This window comes from Dendrobates tinctorius, unplaced genomic scaffold, assembly GCF_039654945.1.
Source record: "Dendrobates tinctorius isolate UK_male_01 unplaced genomic scaffold, ASM3965494v1 ptg000205l, whole genome shotgun sequence".
Taxonomy (NCBI): Eukaryota; Metazoa; Chordata; class Amphibia; order Anura; family Dendrobatidae; genus Dendrobates; species Dendrobates tinctorius.
This window is the reverse complement of record NW_027361872.1, coordinates 5,204,455-5,221,381: the sequence shown is the minus strand read 5'-3', so window position 1 is coordinate 5,221,381 and position 16,927 is coordinate 5,204,455.

Sequence of the window (16,927 nt, the reverse complement as noted above, 5' to 3'; positions counted from 1 at the left end):
TTTACACACAGACATATATACAGAACACCTGCCTTTTTTGCAGTTTTGTTTTTTTTTGTGATATTCCTGCTGCTGATATGTTACTAGGTGACATTTTTAGCAAAGTACTTTATACGTGGAGATAATTCTCATTTTGGTAAACTCATCTTCCCTCTGTAAAGATGTGTACTGTGTTCCTTGAAGGAATGCTGTAGTTTTTATTGCCTACCTGCTGAGCAAGTGACCCGGTGATACTATGAAGCACAGCAGAGACCCAGTGCCGGATTACCATCACTCAGCACACAGGTGTAACCACGGTATAGCGTAGTGCCAAATCCCTTCTTTCAATTGTACACTTAGTTTATTTTAAAACCCAATAGACTGATTGTTTCTAGCCTTTTGTGTTCTTTATTTGTGACTTTCCAGCATGCCGTTAAAAAAGTGACGTTTATTATTGCATTTGCTAGAAAATATAGCCTCAAATTGGAACATTTCTTTGTTGTTTTCAGTGCCCAAACAAAATATATCAATAACCAGAAGAGAAAAAAGGGGTATACAGCTCCCAGCTTGTGTGTGTTGGAAGGTCTGCAATTATAATCCCATTGTCCAGCGCATGGATGCTCCTGGAACGAGGAATTAATCCAAAAAGCAGATCAAATTTCAGTCACTTATTCTGCTGTAGACTGTGAGCCCTCACGGGCAGGGTCCCCTCTCCTTCTGTACTTGTGTGTCCCTTGTCTTGCACATGTTTATTGTACTTGTCTATATTTCCCCTTTACCCTGTAAAGCGCCATGGAATAAATGGCGCTATATAAATGTATAGTAATAATAATAATTAATCCAAAAAGCAGATAAAATGTCAATCACTTATTCAGCTGTGATTAAAACCGCATATATACACCGTGTGCAGAATTATTAGGCAAGTTGTATTTGAGAGGATTCTTTTTATTATTGAATAATAACTATGTTCTCAATCAACCCAAAAGACTCATAGATATCAAAGCTTAATATTTTTGGAAGTTGGAGTGGGTTTTTTTTTAGATTTGGCTGTCTTAGGAGGTTATCTGTTTGTGCAGGTAACTATTACAGTGCAGAATTATTAGGCAACTTAATAAAAACCAAATATATAACCATCTCACTTGTTTATTTTCACCAGGTAAACCAATAGAGCAACACAAAATTTAGAAATAAAAATTTCTGACATTCAAAAACAAAACAAGAAAAAATCAGTGACCAATATAGCCACCTTTCTTTACGATGACACTCAAAAGCCTTCCATCAATAGATTCTGTCAGTTGCTTAATCTGTTTACGATCAACATTGCGTGCCGCAGCCACCACAGCCTCCCAGACACTGTTCGGAGAGGTGTAATGTTTTCACTCCCTGTAGATCTCACATTTTATGAAGGACCACAGGTTCTCTATGGGGTTCAGATCAGGTGAACAAGGGGGCCATGTCTTTATTTTTTCTTCTTTTAGACCTTTATTGGCCAGCCACGCTGTGGAGTATTTGGATGCATGTGATGGAGCATTGTCCTGCATGAAAATCATGTTTTTCTTGAACGATACCGATTTCTTCCTGTACCAATGCTTGAAGAAGGTGTCTTCCAGAAACTGCCAGTAGGTCTGGAAATTGAGCTTCACTGCATCCTCAACCCGAAAAGGTCCCACAAATACCAGCCCATACCAGTACCCCACCTCCACCTTGCTGGTGTCTGAGTTGGAGTGGAGCTCTCTGCCCTTTACTCATCCAGCCTTGGGCCCATCCATCTGGCCTATCAAGAGTCACTCTCTTTTCATCAGGCCATAAAACCTTAGAAAAATCAGTCTTAAGATATTTCTTGGCCCAGTCTTGACGTTTTATCTTATGTTTCTTGTTGAAAGGTGGTCGCTTTTCAGCCTTCCTTAGCTTGGCCATGTCACTGAGTATGGCACACCTTGAGCTATTTGATACTCCAGTAAGGTTGCAGCTCTGAAATATGGCAAAACTGGTGGCAAAAGGCATCTTGGCAGCTTCATGCTTGATTTTCCTCAATTCATGGGCAGTTATTTTGCGCCTTTTTTCAACAACACGCTTCTTGCGACCCTGTTGGATATTTGCCATGAAACGCTTGATTGTTCGGTGATCACGCTTCAAAAGTTTGGCAATTTCAAGACTGCTGCATCCCTCTGCAAGACATCTCACAATATTTAACTTTTCAGAGTCCGTCAAATCTTTCTTCGAACCCATTTTGCCAAAGGAAAGGAAGTTGCCTAATAATTAAGCACACCTTATATAGGGTGTTGATGTCATTAGACCACACCCCTCATTACAGAGATGCAAATCACCTTATTTACATAATTGGCAGTTGGCTTTCAAGCCTATACAGCTTGGAGTAGGACAACATATATAAAAAGGATGATGTGATCAAAATACTCATTTGCCTAATAATTCTGCACCCAGTGTACATTTGCAGAGTCTACATTTTTCGGGTATGTCTTCCCTAATTGCAGCTTTAGACAGGTTAATGCATGGCACTAAATGACTGGCAATCTGCTTTTTACATGTCCTTTACTAGTCTCTTTAGTGAATTCGCCGAGCATTCTCTGTGCACAGTACAATCGTTCTTTCGATTGTTCTGTGCTCACAGAATGTCATGCTATTGGCAGCACATGTCCTATTTACACTGGGCGAAGTGCTGCTAATAACGAGACAGCTTATAAATTATTGTACTCACCATGATCATCACACTCATGCCTCGTGTCGGGCCTACAAATCGGAAGAGGCGCCTGGGATGCCGGCAGAAATGGATGACAGGGTGCCTGTCCAGCAATCATAGAATACTGATATGGTCACTGGACCAGGGTCCTGTAAATGGATTCTCTTATTAGTAAAACCTACTCAATTTTTTTTCTGAACCACTGACCTGAATATCTTGGATGGACTAAATTTTTAATGAATATATGCCCTGCTTTTTTTTATATAAATGACATACCTTCATTCCAACTAAATATGGAGTTAACAGGCACCATCCCAAATATCATAAGATATGGGATCACCTAATGCATACGAAGATATATGAAAACACACAAGAAAAAGTATATGCACCAACCATAGGGATCACCAAAAATCAATATAGTACAAAAAATTAGGTTTATTTTATTTCAGCAAACACCACAAACAAGCACTTAATTAAAATAAAATAAAAGTCTGAACTAAAGGAGACATAAGACAAAGATGGGTCATGGTCATATACAGTATAATACTTAAAGTCCTATACACCCAAACAATAAGTGTGCTTGAACAAATGCAAATGAAAAATTGGTTCAAGTCAGAACAATGTAGCATATTACCAAGAAGGAGGCCAAGGTGTTATGAATGAGTCACCATAGGAGGCAAAAAGAGAAATACTAGCTAAGTCCAGAAAACCAGAGAAGTTGGTAGCTATCGGATTACAGACCCCTGAACCTATCAACAACAACTAGCAGTAGCCGTGGGGGGTTCCTACGGTGCCCTAGACCCCTCGATCACAGCCGGAGAACTACATAGCCTAAAGACAGAAAGGGAAATCTAAACTGCCCCAGAGCAGACCCCAAAGAAATAGGCAGCCCTCAACATATAATGACGGTGAAGCAAGATGAAAAAACACTCACACAGATAGAAAGATAGGCTGAGCAAACGATGGGGCCCAGCAAACTACAAAGGACAGGATAAAATAGCTGCTGTCTGTAATCCGCCAAAACCCTATCAAAAGAGCCAACAGCTGATAGGGAAAAAAAACCCTGAAGACGCCAGGCTTCAAAAAGACTATATCAGTACTCAGGTATTTTCTGAAGACAGAGCAAAAAGGAATTCAGCACACCCCAGCAGGGAATGGCAGAAATCCAGAAAAACAAGGAAAAACAAAACCAAATCACAAATGCAAAAAAACAGAGCAGAAAACTTAGCTTTTGAGGAGCAGGAATCAGACTGGTCTCCTAGAATCCCTCAGAGAGATCACCAGCAAGGCAGAAGGGCGTCGGCTGCCTTATATCCAGTCAGCAACTCCCGAAACCCAGTCATCATCATCCTGCCCAGATGCTTGGTAATCAGCCTCACTACCTTCCTTCACCAGAAGAGGAAGCTCATCAGACCTCAATGGTGAAGGGGAAAATGAACTCACAACAGTACCTCCCCCTTGAGGAGGGGTCACCGAACCCTTATCCACGCCACCAGGGCGATCAGGGTGAGCCTGATGAAAGGCACGCACCAATCTTTTGGCATGAAAATCAGAAGCAGAGACCCAGGAATTATCCTCCTGACCATAACCCTTCCACTTAACCAAATACTGGAGTCTCCGTCTAGCCAGATGGGAATTCAGTATCTTCTCTACCTCATATTCCATGTTACCTTCAACCAATACAGGGTCCGGAGGTACCACCCCAGGAACTACTGGTTCAACAAACCTCTTCAACAAGGACTTATGAAACACATTATGGAACTTAAATGTGACAGGAAGAGCCAAACGAAAAGAGACCGGATTAATAATCTCCAAAATCTTGTAAGGTCCAATAAATCTAGGCTTAAACTTAGGAGAAGCCCCCTTCATAGCGATATTTTTTGATGATAACCAAACCATATCACCAACCTTAAACTGGGGACCAATGGTCCTATGTCGGTTGGAAAACCGCTGGGCCTTTTCCTGGGAGAGAGATAACTTATCCACCACTTGGTCCCAGATCTGGTGCATTCTCTCCACCACAGTGTCAACACCTGGGCATTCAGAAGGCTCCACCTGCCCTGAAGAAAATCGACGCTGAAACCCAAAGTTACAAAAAAAAGGTGACATCAAAGTGGCAGAACTAGCTCTATTATTTAAAGCAAATTCGGCCAAGGGCAAAAATGAAACCCAATCATCCTGGTCAGCGGAAATAAAACATCTCAAATATGACTCCAAGGTCTGGTTTGTTGTCTCCGTCTGCCCATTGGTCTGAGGGTGAAAAGCAGAGGAGAAGGACAACTGAATTCCCAGCTTGGAACAGAAAGTCCTCCAAAATCTAGACTGAACTGAACTCCTCTGTCAGACACAATGTTCTCAGGAATCCCGTGCAAGCGAACCACCTGTTGCAAAAACAGGGGTATCAACTAAGAGGAAGATGGCAACTTAGGGAGTGGTACAAGATGAACCATCTTAGACAACCTATCACAAATCACCCAAATAACAGTCATTCTCTGAGAGACAGGCATATCAGAGATGAAATCCATTGAAATATGGGTCCATGGTCTCCTGGGGACAGGCAAAGGCATCAACAACCCACTAGAGCGAGAACAAGGTTTAGACCGGGAGCAAGTCCCACAGGACTGCACAAAATTCCAGACATCACGAGACAAGGCGGACCACCAAAAAGACCGACTCACCAGATCTCTAGTACCAAAAATACCTGGATGACCAGCCAATGCAGAGCAATGAACTTCAGACATCACTCTCTTCTTCCACTGGTCAGGAACATACAACTTCCCACTGGGACAACGCTCAGGTTTGTCCTCCTGGAACTCTTGCAGAGCACGTCTCAAATCGGGCGAGATGGCAGAAAGAACTACCCCTTCACCTAAGATGGTAGCAGGCTTGGTCACCACAGGAGAATCAGCAAAGAAGCTCCTAGAGACAGCGTCAGCCTTGACATTCTTAGTGCCAGGAAGAAAAGAGACCACAAAATCAAAACGTGTAAAAAACAAGACCCACCTAGCCTGTCTAGGGTTCAAGCGTTTGGCCGACTCCAGGTAAATCAAATTCTTGTGGTCAGTAACCAATGTCTCCACTCCTCAAATGCCCATTTCATGGCTAGCAGTTCCCGATTCCCCACATCATAGTTACCTTCAGATGGAGAGTACTTTCAGGAAAAGAAAGCACAGGGATTCATTTTAGATGTTACAGGATCCTTTTGGGACAAAACAGCTCCTGCACCAATCTCAGAAGCGTCCACCTCTACCTGGAACTGGAGTGAGACATCAGGTTGCCGTAAAACCGGGGCAGAAGTGAATCTTTGCTTCAGCTCCTGAAAGGAAGAAACAGCCTCCGGAGACCAATTCAACACATCAGCACCCATCTTAGTCAGATCAGTCAATGGCTTGGCAATACTAGAAAATTTTGCTATAAATTTCCGATAAAAATTAGCAAAACCCTAAAACTTCTGGAGGGCCTTCAAAGAAGTGGGCTGAACCCAATCATAAATGGCCTGTACCTTGGCCAGGTCCATTTCAATAGTTGACGGAGACAAAACAAATCCCAAAAAAGAAATCCTCTGTACCCCAAAAAGGCATTTCGATCCTTTGACATACAGGGAATTCTCCCTCAAGATCCGAAACACAGTCCGAACATGTTCCACATGAGAATCCCAATCCTTGGAGAAGATCAAAATATCATCCAGATAGATAATCAAAAATTTATCCACAAAGTCTCGGAAAATATCGTTCATGAAGCACTGGAAGACAGAAGGGGCATTAGTGAGCCCAAAAGGCATCACCAGTTACTCAAAATGTCCCTCCTGAGTATTAAACGCCGTCTCTCAGTCATCCCCATGCTTAATGCGGATAAGATCTTACGCCCCCCTGAGGTCATGCTTGGTAAACCAGCAAGCACCTTTAACTCTGGAGAATAGATCCGAAATCAGGGGTAACGGATACTGATATTTAATAGTAATTTTGTTGAGGGCACGATAATCAATACAAGGCCTTACTGAACCATCCTTTTTGGCCACGAAAAAAAACCCAGCACCTAAGGGTGAAGAGGATGGTCCAATATGACCCTTCTCCAACGCCTCCTTAATATAGGATCGCATAGCCTCGTGCTCGGGTACAGATAAATTGAAGAGCCGACCCTTGGGAAATTTACACCTCGGGCTCAGTTCAATTGCACAGTCATAACTCCTATGAGGAGGCAAAGACGCAGACTCATTCTCACTAAATACATCATAAAAATCCGCCAAATAGTCAGGAACATCATGCGATTGAGGTGATGTGGAAAAAAACCGAGCCTCACTAAGGGCACACCGACAACCCCAACTCACCACAGACACAGATTTCCAATCCAAAACCGGATTATGAATTTGCAACCAGGGAAACCCCAGAACAATGGTATCATGCAAATTAGGCAACACCAAAAATCTGCAATTTTCTTGATGGTCTGGGGCGACCCGCATTACCACCTGGGTCCAAAACTGAGGTTTATTTTTAGCTAAAGGAGTAGCATCAATCCCCCTCAAAGGGATAGGCGTCCGCAGAGGTGTCATCGGAAATCCACAACGTTTAGCAAAATCCAAGTCCATTAGGTTCAGGGCTGCTCCCGAATCCACAAAAGCCTTGGCGGAAAATGTGGACAGGGAGCAGATCAGAGTAATTGCCAGAAGAAACTTAGGTTGAACAACACCCACAGAAAACATGTGTGCAAAACGTTTCTCTCGTTTAGGACAGACAGAAATAATATGCGAGGCATCTCCACAAAAAAAACACAGCTTATTACGCCTTCTGAACTCCTGACGTTGCTCCCTGGACAAAACTCTATCACATTGCATAGGTTCAGACACTTGTTCAACAGGTGGCAACACCTCTCGTGCAGTCCTGCGTTCACGTAAACGCCGATCAACCTGAATGGCTAATGACATAGAATCGTCAAGACCAGAGGGAACAGGAAATTCCACCATAGTATCTTTTACAGTTTAGATTTCCCTTTCTGTCTCTTACGGCTTCTGACAAACCCTTTCGAAAGAGAGCTGCCAAGGCATTATCATTCCAGGTAGTAAGGACCGCCCACTTTCGGAATTTTTGACAGTACAATTCTGCAGAATCTCGACACTGGCTCAATGCCAACAGGGTCTTTTCAGCCTGATCAATAGCATTAGGTTCGTCATACAACAACCCCAAGGCTTGAAAAAATGCGTTCACATTAGTCAAAATAGGATCATCTGGTTTCAAAGAAAACGCCCAATCCTGGGGATCGCCACGCAGCAAAGAGATGACAATTTTTACCTGCTGCGCGGAGCTCCCTGACGAGTTAGGCTTCAAGGCAAAAAATAATTTACAAATATTTTTGAAATTCAAAAATTTAGACCGATCCCCAAAAAATACATCAGGAGTAGGGATCTTTTGTTCAGCAGCATGTGAATGAGCAAGGTAGGCTGAAATGCCCCGCACTTCCGCAGCGAGCTGCTCCACACGATCAGACAATTCCTTTATCTCCATTGAGAGAAAAAAAAATTCCCCCTACGGCCTCAGAGATATAGAGGAAAAAATATACACACTTTTTTTTTTTTTTACACAATTCTTTCCTGCTATTGAGTACCCTAGGATCTGCGGTATGGCTGGTGATTCTGTTATGAATGAGTCACCGTAGGAGGCAAAAACAGAAATACTAGCTAAGTCCAGAAAACCAGAGAAGTTGGCAGCTATCGGATTACAGACCCCTGAACCTATCAACAACAACTAGCAGTAGCGATGGGGGGTTCCTACGGTGCCCTAGACCCCTCAATCACAGCCGGAGAACTACATAGCCTAAAGACAGAAAGGGAAATCTAAACTGCCCCAGAGCAGACCCCAAAGAAATAGGCAGCCCCCAACATATAATGACGGTGAAGCAAGATGAAAAAACACTCACACAGATAGAAAGATAGGCTGAGCAAACGATGGGGCCCAAGCTAACTACAAAGGACAGGATAGAAAAGCTGCTGTCTGTAATCCGCCAAAACCCTATCAAAAGAGCCAACAGCTGATAGGGAAAAAAACCCTGAAGACTAGTGTTGAGCGACTTTTGGTTTTTTAGGGTCGAGTTTCGTTTCATGAAACCCGACTTTTCCAACAGTCGGGTCGAGCAAAATCGGCCGACTATAGGGAAAAGTCAGGGTCATCCTGAAACACGAAACCCAATGTAAGTCAATGGAGAATTAAAGTCGGCAGTGAGAGGAGGACAGGAAATACACCAACAGTGCCCATTTGAATGCCAAAAGCATAAATTCTTGTTACTGAAGCTTGTCAACCTTAATTAACTTCATAATACTAGTTACGCACTGAAAAATGGGGGTTATTTGGCTTCAGTTGTGGGGGGGGAGGGCTGGCTCCAGGTTTTCGTGGGCCCAGGGCCAAAGAGCGCCCCTTTTACACATACCACAACTCATGATGCTCCGATACGGCAGAGAAATAGCAGTATAGTACAATGAAAAATACTTCACTTCTTACATCTCATGACTGATATCCATTTTAAATTCTCCAATACCTCCAAAAACGGACAGTATATAACTCCATACAGTATTATGGCCAGCGCTTAGTGCGTTATACAGAGTAATGAGGCCCATATATTTCTCCATACGGAATCATTATTCCCATATAATGTTTCAAACCATATATGATGAGCTCCACATAATGCTACAGTATATGTTGGTCCCAATGGATGAAGCTCCACTGTCTTATGGGCCCAAATAATGCTCCATATATAATGGTCCCCCATTTCTACTGCTCTAGTGTATAATGGGCCCTGTAAATGCTGCTCCAGTGTCTGATGTCCACCTTTGGAATGCTCCAGTGTATGGTGGGCCCCATATATCATTCACCAGAGTATAGTGCTCCCCAAAAATTGCTGTCCCAACATTGAAAACAATTACATAAGTCTCCTTGCTAGGGAATCCCTGCACTACTCTGAACTCCTTGTCGTCCCCATCTTCCATCTCACTGCACTTGGCTGTTTAGTCCCTCCCACCGGCAGAGACACTTTTGCGTACTATGCGGTGCCCTGTGCCAGTGCCATCACCCATGAGTATGCCCCTCCACCTGCTCAAGGAACCTGCACTTTCATCTGCACCTTCCTCTTTGTCACCGTGTAAGGTGGTATAGTATGCGGGAAGGGGAACCTGAGTTTCCTCTGGGTCAGATTCTGGCTGTGTAGAGTGCGAGGGGAATGTAGTGGTCTGGGTCAATGTACCAGCAGCATCATCCAGCAGTGGCTGGGCCTCAGTGCACTTGTGGCGTCCCCAAGAGTACGGTCGCCACTGTGGCATTGCCTTCCTCCTAGGGAGTGTGTTGTCAAGCTTGGGAGCAACGAAGGATCTCTCTAGCAGTGAAACCAACACACAACACATTTCCCACTCCAGGCCAGCAGGGAGACCTCTGAACCTGACTGCTGAGGAGTTGCTCTCTGTGGTCGGGAGGAGGTAAGTTAGGGCACTCTGTGCAGGGAAGGGGAAGTGTGTGGACGTGAGAAGGGGAGCTGGAGGATGAGCAGAGTTAAGGCTCACTCCTAGCTGGAGCGCATGGTCCGGATTCCGGTCTCCGAGTTTGTAGGGACACTGACGTTCCTGCAGCAGAAACCGGGGGGAAGTAGCAGCTATAAATGCTCTGTACCCAACTAAGGCTCAGAGGCCCCAGCATCGACGTGTGCGAGGCAGAAGGAAAAGGCTACAGCTGTCTGCCATACAAGTAAAGTCTGAGGAACATCTGTTAGACAGGAGGCGTTTCAGTGAACCACGGTCCTGTGAGTGCTTCCCCCACAAGCGCTAGAAAGGAGACGTTCAGGAAGGTACATGTTGGCGGAGTGTTGGAAGGGAGCTTTCCATTCTGGTCCCGGAGGTTGGCAGAGGTCCTGACCCGGAGGACACAGCATGGAGGCAGTCATCTGTGTAACCTGCAGACTGTGAGTAAAGCTTTGGAACTGCACGCTCTGGTGTCCTACAGTTATTCCAGCACTGCTACATCTGGGTACCAGCACTTACACCGCCTGTGCCTTTCCCCCATCACTACATCTACACTTCCCTGGGACTCCAGCTCCACCTGTTGTGAGCTTCACCATCTTTGCTGCACAACACCATCAGTCCCAGAGGATATGCATGCAGCGTCGGCCTAACATCTATGTTGCCGAACACCACAGGTGGTGTCAAACTATCTATATAAACTCTTTACCATTATACCACGCCATTTACATGGGCACCCAGGGCCACCGTCCGGGTCACCGCTGCTGTAACACATCCCACTGACACCGGCCCGGTACCGAGTACCCCACAGCCCTGGGAGGGCGACCCATATGCCGACTGCTGATGGGGCGGCGTTATTCCCACGAACCTCTAAACAGCGTCCCTGAAGGCAAAGTTTTTGGTTTCCGGGGGCAGTATGATTGCAAAGCTGAACCTTAAAGGAATGTCCAAAAGGGCACCACCAGGAGTGGAGCCTGTGGCTTAATTGGACTGCACCCGGGAAACCACTACCATACAAGCTACAGAAAAGATGGACAGATTACAAGCTTTGTCGATTCTGTGTGTGGTGTGGTATGTCCGTTTGTAGTTGTGCTAGCGATTTCTCAGCTTTATTCCGTTAACGACCGAGACTCCGGCATGGCCCTGCGGTACGCGTCAAGCTTACTAGAGGGATACGCGAGGCTGTGGCACGTGAGATCGAGCAATAACAGGTCTAGCATTCCAGTACATGTCCGGGGCTGCATGCACGCTACACTGAAAGGACCAGCTTTTGTCGCTTACAGGTGCAGATAACCTGCTGAACTCCGTTAGTGATGGGGATCTGGGATTCAGATTATTCCCTGCGAATGAAGATTTCCCAGTAAGTTCAGGTCAACCGCAATTCCGGAGTTAGGCCTAACCGTCATTCCTAAAAAAATTACATGTCCAAACCACATGTGCTGTAGCTTGCTTAACAGCTTGGCAGCCGTTCTCAGGCCCAGTATGGATTCACCAACATTGTAGAAAGTTGATAAAGGGTACAGTTTCACCGGATAACACGTATATATGTAGCCTGGTTTACACATTAAAAATATATGTCTATAGATCAGGAGGCAGACTCAGATGTTCTCAGGCCCAGTATGGATTTGACCAGATTGTACAAAGTTGAGAAAGGGTACTTTATCACTGGATAGCAGGTATATATAGCATAGTTTAAACATGTAAAATCTCCGTGTTCTCAGTATGGATTACACAGCAATCTAAAAAGTGGAAAAAAGGAAATGCATTTGAGGCGTACACAACTATATACTTTTGGTGTTATTTTTAAATCTTCATATATATTTCTGTCTCAGTAATACAGTCCAGCCTCTCCGCAATAGGAAATGAGATGCATACAATTAGTGACATAAAGGCTATTGATTGCAGAAATCTAGGAATTATTATTCACGGGAAAAACTTCCATCACAATTCTCATAGGCGATGCTGAGCCTCAATTAATTTGTGTGTTGAGACAGTGAAAACATTTTTTTTGTGAATAAAGTCTTGCTGTATCGCACTTCCGTTGATTCCATCACTGTTACTCATCTCAATCCAATTTTTATCACAGGGAGCAATGTAAACATGGTGCTCACTGGCTATCATGATCTGTCACGTAACTTTGGAGTGCAAAAGACAGAAGCCACAGGCCGTAGGCGATTCTATTTGATTGGCATGAGAGAATGTCACACGTTTGTGAGTAGGAAAACTGTGAAAGCTGATGATAAACCACCACTGCATGTAATTGTGAGTCGACGTCCATAAGAAATGGAAGCCACTGATCATCTGGAGCTAGAGCCCGGCCAGCAGGACAGGGCATAGCTACATCTTAACCATCATCTTTCAGTTCAATCAATTTGTAGTGGCAGTCCCAGTGAAAGATTTGACAGCCCAGACTACACAGCGGAGGAGCAGGGAGAGGTAAACATTGCAAATGCTGGGACCCTGCCCAAAAAAGGGGGGCACACTCGTGGGCGTCGGTACTGGCATTGGGCCCCTCATAGTACGGCGGTGTGTCTGACGGCGGGTGTGCACCACCACTGTCAGAGACACTTGATTGCACTATGAGGGAACCTATGCCAGTGACCGCGCCCAAGAGTCGACCTACCCACCTGTGCAGGGCAACTGCACTCACATGGTTTTGTGGGCTAGGTGGTGACCCCGGCCATGGGGGGGCGCCCACTTAGGGAAGTTTACAAAGTGGCATATGTAGATTTGGTCATTCAGCTGCTGCAAAAGGCGAAATAGGTCAAGTTCGTGGAATAGGAGGAGGATCAAAGCAAGCCATTTTTCTGGCAACCTATGTGTCATCAAGGGAAGGTGAGACAAAATCCTTGGAAACCCATGCATGGTTCATTTTAATGAAGGTTAGATCGTCCACATTTTGGGCTGACAGACGGGTCCTTTTTTCTGTCAGGATTGATCCAGCTGCACTGAAGACTCTTTCCGATAGCACACTTGCGGCTGGGCAAGCGAGCTCCTGTAAGACATATTGTGCCAATTCAGGCCAGGTGTCCAGTTTAGTGGCCCAATAGTCAAAGGGGAATGACCTGTGTGGGAGAACATTGATATGGGAGGAATAGTCGTTGTTAACCATAGTTGACAACTGCTGTCTCCTGTCACTTTCCATCGATGCAGTATTACCAGTTGTGTGAGCGGTCCATGAAAAATCAGTCCACAATATTGTCATGAAACCCCTGTCTCCAATGCCACTTCTGCTGTGTGCACCACGAACACCTCTGCCAAGCTGCCCCCGGCCTGTACGGCTCGTTTGAGAACCATCACCGCTGCTGTGTGCTGGGAATGCCTCAACCAACCGGTTAACCAGAGTTGCTTGTTTATTAGCCAATATTAGGTCAAGGTTCTCCTGTGGCATGATGTTTTGTAATTTGCCTTTATAGCGTGGATCCAGGATGCTGGCTAACCAGTAGTCGTCATCGTTCATCATTTTGGCAATGCGTGGGTCCCTTTTTAGGATCTGCAAGGCATAATCTGACATGTGGGCCAATGTTCCCGGTTCAATGATGCACTGCGAGTGCTGGGTGGAGGAGCACTTTCTGGCAAATCCACATCCCTCCAGTCACGCACAAACCCAGTACCAGACCTTGCCACGCCAACATTTTCACTTGCCCCACGAGATGCATCCTCCTCCCCTAAGTAATCATCCCCATCATCATCCTCCTCCTCCTCTTCTTCCTCCACCTTGTCCAGGAGAGGTCCCTGAGCAGACAATGGCTGAATGTCATCAAGGATTCCCTCCACCTCTTCCTCCTCGTCAACATTGGCTGCAGACGCCTGCTCCTTAAGGTGCGTCAAAGTTTGCATGAGCTGACGCATAAGTGGGATGCTCATGCTTAGGATGGCGTCGTCTGCGCTTACCAGCCATGTGCATTCCTCAAAACACTGAAGGACTTTACAGAGGTCTTTCAGCTTCGACCACTGCACACCTGTCAACTCCATGTCTGCTCTCAAAGTGCCTGGCCGTGTATCCTCCCACAAATGCATTATGGCCTGCCTCTGTTCGCACAGCCGCTCAACCATGTGCAGGGTGGAGTTCCACCTTGTTGCAATGTCGATAATGAGGCGGTCGTTGGGAAGGTGGAGCAATCGCTGCAGCTTCTGCATACGAATGGAGTGTACAGGCGACCGGCGGATGTGTGCGCACAGTCTTCTCACCTTCTGGAGCAGGGCTGTTAACTCTGGATAATTATTGAAGAAGCACTGCACCACCAGGTTCAAGGTGTGAGCCAAGCAAGCTATGTTGCTGAGTTTTGAAAGGGCTATGGCTGCCACAAAATTACGGCCGTTATCACTAACTACCTTGCCTGCCTCAAGATGTACACTGCTCAGCCATGACTCAGTTTGTCACTGAAAGAACTCGGCCAGCACCTCAGCGGTGTGTCTGTCGCCCAAACACATCATCTGCAACACAGCCTGCTGACGCTATCCACTAGCTGCTCGATAGGGTGACACCTCGTGTGCAACAGTGGCAGCTGCAGATGGAGTGCTCGTACGACTGCGCTCTGTGGTCGAGCTTTCGCTTCTGGAGGAGGAGGAGGAGGAGGGTCGAACGCCTACAGCCAACTGTTTCCTATACCGTGGGCTAGGCAGCACTGTCCCACCACCGCTGTCCCCTGTGGACCCTGCATCCACCACATTAACCCAGTGCGCAGTGATGGACACGTAACGGCCCTGGCCATGCCGACTGGACCATGCATCAGTTGTGAGGTGCATCTTTCCACTCACTGACTGCTTGAGTGCATGGACAATGCGGTCTTTCACATGATGGTGGAGGGCTGGGATGGCTTTGCGAGAGAAGTGGCGATTGGGTAGGTCATAGCGTGGCACTGCATAGGCCATGAGTTCGCGGAAAGCTGCGCTTTGTACCAACCGATAGGGCATCATCTCTAACGAGATTAGTTTGGCAATGTGGGCGTTCAAACCCAGTGTACGCGGATGAGAGACTGAGTACTTTCTTGACCTACTCATAGTGTCTGGGAGGGTGAGCTGGACTTGAGAGCTGCATATGGTGGAAGTAGCGGTGGACAGGGCGGACTGAGAGAGGGTTGATGATGGTGATGGAGTTGGTGTTCTTTCTGATAGCCTAGATTCAGTCTTTCGTTGATATAACAGTGGGATTCCCTGACTGCTGTGGCCTTGCAACGACACCTCAACATTTGCTGCTGTGCTAACCGGTGGGCTTACAGTGGGAGAAACAATGTAGCGTTGCTGACTACCTTCTTTGTGATCAGTTGCACATGTGGTACTTGTGGTTTGGTGTTGTGTCCACGCTTGCAAGTGCATGGTGGTTAAATGTCTAAGCATGCAACTGGTATTCAAATTTTTCAGATTTTTCCCTCGGCTAAAGGTCTTTGCGCACTTCTTACAGATAACCTTGGCCTGATCATGAGGATTTTGTTCAAAAAAGTGCCACACTGCACTCTTCCTACTTTGGCAGACATTTTGCGGCCTAGCACGCTGTGATATTTTGACCCTGTGGACAAGCTGTCCAGCAACTCTTTTGATTTTTGGAACCTGTCTTTGGATTGCTCCGGGCCTGCCAGATAACAGCTGTTGTGATGTCGATGTCTGCTGTGGATGCTCCTCCTCCTCATCTGAGCTATTGGAAGCAGCACCCTCTTCCCCCAATGGATGCCAATCTGGGTCAACAACTGGGTCATCCATCAGCTCCTCTTCTATGTCATGTGCACCTTCCTCTGTGTCACCGTGTATGGTGGTATAGTGTGCGGGAAGGGGCACCTGAGTCTCATCAGGGTCAGAATCTGGCTCTGTAAACTGCGAGGACAATGTAGTGCTCTGAGTGAATGTACCAGCAGAATCATCTATCAGTGGCTGTGCATCAGTGCACTCCATGTCAGATTCATCTTGGCCTGGGTAATTCACCATTTCACTTGATAATCCAGGCATGGTATGTGAAAACAGCTCCATGGAGTAATCAGTAGTATGGCCTGCGTCATCCTTCAATCTTGGTTGGGGTGAAGGACACAAGGAAAGGTGTGGTTCATGAACATGACCCTCCAATGACGACTCAGTGCTTTTATTTTTTACAACTTCAGAAGAGGAGGCGATAGAGCTGGAAGATGAGTCAGCAATGTAAGGCAAAAGTTTTTCCTGAAGCTCTGGCTTTAAAAGAGGTTTGCCAACTCCTAGAAAACTAAGTCTTCGAGGCCTTGTGGAGCCAGACGATGACGCAGGCTCAACACCTCCTGCATTCGGTCCTATTTTGCTTTTGCCACTACCATCAGATCCACCACCAACACCATCATTACCAGCTGCCAACCCCCGCCCAATTCCACGGCCTCTTCCACCAGCCTTCCTCATTTTTGGTAGAAATGTAGACAAAATCCAACAAACTATATAGTAATGTAAAACAAGGTACAAGGTGTCTATAGGACAGGAGAGATTTAGAATTTCTGTACACACTTGTGGACACTGGACACTTTTGGATTGTGTGAGGCCCACTGAATATCACAGCGCTATGTCACAGGCTCGATGTCGCAGGTGTGAAAAATGTCACTAGAGGAAAACGGAGATTTTGAATTTCTGCACACACTTGTGGACACAGGACACTTTTGGATTGTGTGAGGCCCACTGAATATCACAGCGCTATGTCACAGGCTCGATGTCGCAGGTGTGAGAAATGTCACTAGAGGATAACGGAGATTTTGAATTTCTGCACACACTTGTGGACACTGGACACTTTTGGATTGTGTGAGGCCCAC